Here is a 5,378-nt window from a genome sequence, read left to right as displayed (position 1 = left end):
TAATCCCTCCAGGGGGTTCTGATGTGCACTCAAGTGTTATAATTAGTGTCTTGACACAGGAACTAATCTTGATGCTCCCGCCTTAAAATCATTTAGTGGCTCCCTATCATCTAGCAGAGGCTCACTCCCGCCCCCTAACAATGAGTCTCCAACTTTGAATTCACTAGTGGAGTTTGTTTTAAAATGCAGATTCCTGGGCCAGCTCCCTGAGATTCTGCTTGTAGTGATTCTGATGCATGTGGTTCACCAGACACATTTGCGATGCAGTTTCTCCACATGAGTATGTCTGAGCACATGGCTATCTGTATCATCTATCAGCTGGAGAGTTACCATCTGCTTCATCACCGTCTCATTTCTATTCCCCAAACACAGTGGGCCTTTGCTCCTGCTACTTCCTGGAGTCCAAACTGTCCTTCTTGCCTTTACCTGCTTTTCTCCGAAATTCCCACTCTGTACTCGAAGGCTCAGTTCAAAGATCATATCCTTTTGAAGCCTCTTATCTGCCCTCCCTATTCTCGCCACGATCTCTAAGTGTTCTTGCCACAAGTCCACATTAACATAGTTACAGGCCCAACTAGAGTGAAGACAGGGACTGTCTTATGCCTCTGTGATCCCCCAGGGCCAGGCACTCAGCAAGAGATTCATACTTGTTTGTAGGCCTTTCAATTCAATTTATTTCAGTCCAATTCGATTCAATGCAATGCAACTCAATTCATGTCAGCATAATAAAGGAGCCCTGGGGAGCCCATTATGAGTACTCATACACAGAAATCAGGGCTCAGAGAGTTAAGGGTGGAAGGACCCCACTCACTGATAAGGCATGAAGACTTGTATTCACATGAAGCATTATTCCATTCGAGCAACAAGCTCTTCCTCCACCGGAGGCCCCAGTGATTGCTGCAGTTGCCCAAGCTCTTTGGAGGCCCCTCCCCACCTAGCTCACCTCCGAACATCTCCTTAAGATGAAACTGGAAGCTGCATGTGTTGTAACCATCATGTCACAGGGGCTCATGAGCTCACTTCACCCAGAGCCATTTGTCTCCTGACCTCAGTCACCATCTATGTAAGAGCAAGCTGAACTGAATAAACCTACAGCTTGGGTCACAGGGTTCATCCAGTCCTCTCTGGTGGGGACACATATCCCCCATCCTACTGGCTGGCAAAGGAGGCCTGATTGACTGTGAAATCTCCACCCAGAAACAATGCACAACAGCTATTATTCATAAGCCACAAAGCCCTGGTTACACAGCCATTCCCAGCGGTGACATCTCAGCAGGAGCAGTTGAAGATCCAGCTGAGTGGACTGGTGCTGTCCTAAGTTTCACAAATAGCAAAAACGGTGCAAAAAGGATGGCCAGTCTCCAGGAACCACACGTCCAGGGGTTTTCCTGTAGCAGCCTTGGAGAAGTGCGTAGCCCTGGCACCAGGAGACCATAAGGTGGCAGAGCTGCAGGAGAGGTCTGATAACAACATCAGTGCGTGTCTCTCCTCCTGCGTCTGAAACAACAAAGGGAGAGAGTGATCTCCTGAGAGGCTTCGGGACAGCCCTTAAATCACTTCTCTACTGGGGTGTGCGGGCTGTGTCTGGACGGGGGCCGAGGGCCTGTCTTACTATGAAAGACACTTCATGCTGCTCTTAAGAGTCCAAATATTTCACACAATAAAAGACCCAGAGAATCCCGCTTCATTCTCACCCTTCCTCCCACGAAGAAACAAATGGCAAAATCTAGGATGGGGGTTCCAAGTTTCGAAAATTAGCCTGTTCTGGGATTCCCAAAAGGAAGGATAAATACTGTGTCTCTACAGTGGGATTTTGTCAGACTTTCATGCATTTGATGAGAATCTGGCATAAAAAGAAATCCAAAAATTTAGCCATGCTCCATAAATAAAGCAGAAAAAAACAAAGAAACAACAAAAAAACCCCAGATTCATCTAGAGAGATTTGAAAGTTTTTGCTTTGTAACTGAATCAGTTCCCCAATAGTCTCACTCATTCTTTCATTCATTCAACTAATATTTATTGAGCATCCAGTAGAGTGGGAAAGACAGGCACATAGCTACCAGGATTTAGTCAAGTCATGTGAATGGAGATTAAGTCTAAGGCATGATGGGAACAGACATCTGACATAACTATAGGCTCCTAGAATGCGGATGGGGTCCTATGAAAGCCTCTTTTGAAGAGTTGACAAGAAAACTGAGGTTGAAAAACTCAACAAGACCCCACCTTTCCCAAGTCACCAGTATCAACAATAAAGGGACACGCCAGCGACATCAGGTGCCTCTTGATGGGCTGCCCTGAGAAGGGTTGGGCCTTGCTTCCATGTGGTTCCTGCCGAAAGGGCATAATGTGAATCTAATCACAAGGAAGTGGCACACTCTGCTCCTCTAAGCTGGGGACATTCTGCAAAGCAAACATCTACCCTGTATTCCTTAAAAACAACAGCGTCCTGGAAGACCGAGGAAATGTTTCAGATTAAAGGAGACTAAGGAGACATGCCAACTAAATGTAATATGTGACCTGGGCCTGGATTCTGAACCAGGAAAAAAATAGCTGTGATGGGTCTTACTGAGACAACTAGTGAAATCTGACCGTAGCCTGTGGGTTAGAAAACAGTGCGTTAATGTTAAATTTGCTGATTTTGATAACTGTAATTTGGTTATGTCAGAGACTGTTTGTTGTTAGGAGATAAACTCTGCTCTATCAGGAGCAAAGGGGCATGATGTCTACAATTCACTTGCAAATAGATTAAAAAAAAATGTGCGTATGTGTGTATGTATATGTGTGGGAAAATGTTAACAAATTAATAATCTAGGTGAAGGTGAAAGGTATAGGGAATGTCTTTGTACTATTTTGCAACTTCTGTGTAAGTTTAAAATTGTATTTATAAATTTATTTTAATTGCATTAAAATTAAGTTACTTTCAAACTGGTAGGGTGCAGGGTATCAGCATCTTCTGTCTAGGGGGAGGTCCCATTGTGTAATGGTGAGAGGTATATGCAGGGAACACAGTTCAGCTGGGGTACAAGTTCAGAGCTGGGACTAGTGAGAGATCAGGTTTGAAGGTTTGGCTGAGGCAAGAGTAGAGGTTTTGGTCTGCATCCTGCAGACTGTGGGGAACTGCTGAAAGGTTTTAAGCAGGGGAAACAGCTAAAGAAGGTAATTTTAAAATGATCACAGTGCCATTTGTGGGTGGTGGCTTAGAAGGGGATGAGATGGCAGCAGGAAACTGGGTCCAAGCTCTCACAGCCCTTGAGGCCACGCCAGCACAACCACGTGGGGCTACTGCACGCGTCAAGTGCTTCCTTCACATGCAGGAACTAAGCTAAGGGCTTCCCATACATTCAGGATGAGGGCTGGCAGCAGGGCAGTGCAACGGGGACAGAGAAGAGTTGGATTTAAGAGGTAAGAGGATGGAGGGGAACCTGTAGAAAGGCAATCTCCTGTGGGAGTGATGGCACTGACTGAGAGAGCAGATACTGAGTGAAAGCAGTTTAGGGAAGGAAAATGTCCAGTTCCCATGTTGAGGTTGAGGGGCCTTTGTGACAGTGGGTGTTTGGCTGGATGAGTCTGAGGCTCCCAGGAGCAGTCTAAGAGTGGATGGGCAGGACTCTTGGCATCCCACTGCCTGTCTCCAAATTTTGGGGGGCCTTATCTCTTACTAGCTGGGTGATCATGAGCAAGTTGCTTAATCGTTCTGTGCTTCAAGCTTCTCAACTGCAACATGGTGATATTAGAACCTATGTCAAATAGGGCTGTTTGCCCTGAGAATGAAATGAGTGAACACAGGTAAAAGGCTTAGCAGAGTCCCCGGAACAGCGGAAGTACACAAGAGAGTCAACCGCCACCACCACCACTACCAATTTCAGTTGGCCTCTCAGGCATCCAATAAGAGCATAGGAAACAATAAGAAGGGGCAAAGGAAGCAGCTCCACTTCTGCACAAGGAAAAAGGGCCTAATCCGGTCCAGGCTCATCACTGTCTGTGGTGCATGTGCCGTCCTGCCATAGGGCTAGTTAAGGACTTCCCGAGGGCAGGCAGGGTACACCAGCTCATTATGTGGCAGCCAGGCAGTGCCTCCAGGATCCTGGGGAACGTTTTGCAGTATGGTTTTGGGAAACCAGTGGTGCTTATTAAGATGCACATCCTAGGCCTCAGCCCAGAAGCTCTGAGGATGGTGCCCTGAACTCTGCATTTCAAACATGCCTCCTCTTCCCCCCATCTCCCCCACAATTATGGGCAATTAAGTTTTTGAGTGCTGCTTAAGATCAAGAAATAATTGTTGAAGTAACGCATTTTGGAGGGAGAGAACTAAGGGCAATTATTTTTATCCTGTAATCATTTTTATCCCAAGTAATCATTTGGGACCCTTTAATTTCTATTATTCAATAAAATATGTAAGGTTTTATGTAGCCAGGCAATTCCCATCATCTTAATAAAGGCAGTGTTTCCCTGAAGAAAATTTACTCTATGAGAATGTTTTAGAAAAAGAGTTCATGTAGGTTGAAGTGGTTATTATTTTTACCTTAGCCTGAATAAAAGATGATTTCGGACAAGGAAAAAGTGATAGATCTCTTTAAATATATAAAGAGCTGTCATAAGAAAAAGATTTTTTTTTCCCCCTCAGGTGATCTAGGGAGCAGAACCAGGACATAGATTATAAAGACATTTATTTAAGTTCAAGAAAGAACTAACAGTTGAGCTATCTAAAGATGGGATGGGCTGCTGAGACCTCACCGCGGGTGGCGGTGTCCGTACAGGGCTCCTGCAGTAAGGAGGAGAGTCCTGTACTGGGCAAAAAGCGAAACTGGATGACTGTTACACGAGGCTCCATTAAGTACAGAAAAAAATAAGAGGACCACACCTTTTAAACAGAACTTCATAGTTCTAGGAAAAAAAGTCCCTGATGATAGTTTTTAGTTGGCTGACAAATGAATATTGCTTGTGTAATGAGGAAAATAAACATTCCTTGTAGGGAAAATTAGGTTATTCTGAGCCACGCACTGGGGTTCTTATTTACGTGCAATATCTTTAAAAATTCAACAAAACCATTTGACGTTCATGGACTATTAATAACTAATAACTCTAGTTACTATTATTCCCATTTTACAGATGAAGAAATAGGAGGAGACCAATTAGGTGACTTGTCAAAGGTTAGTTATCCAGCCAGTAAGTGGGTAAGTCTTGATTCAAACAAGGGCTAATTTCAACAGCTACTAACCATCATACTATACTGTTCAACAAATAAAAATATTCAATTAGTTCATCCAAAAGAAACATGTATGTGTGTGTATATATGGAGGGAGGCAGAGGGGCAGTTGGCTTTGTCCTCTGAGGGTGTGTCTCTCTCTTGGGAGACAAGATAATCTAGAGAGCACATT

The sequence above is a fragment of the Pteropus vampyrus genome, unplaced genomic scaffold, assembly GCF_000151845.1.
Source record: "Pteropus vampyrus isolate Shadow unplaced genomic scaffold, Pvam_2.0 Scaffold129, whole genome shotgun sequence".
In the NCBI taxonomy this organism is placed as follows: domain Eukaryota; kingdom Metazoa; phylum Chordata; class Mammalia; order Chiroptera; family Pteropodidae; genus Pteropus; species Pteropus vampyrus.
This window is presented reverse-complemented; position numbering follows the sequence as displayed.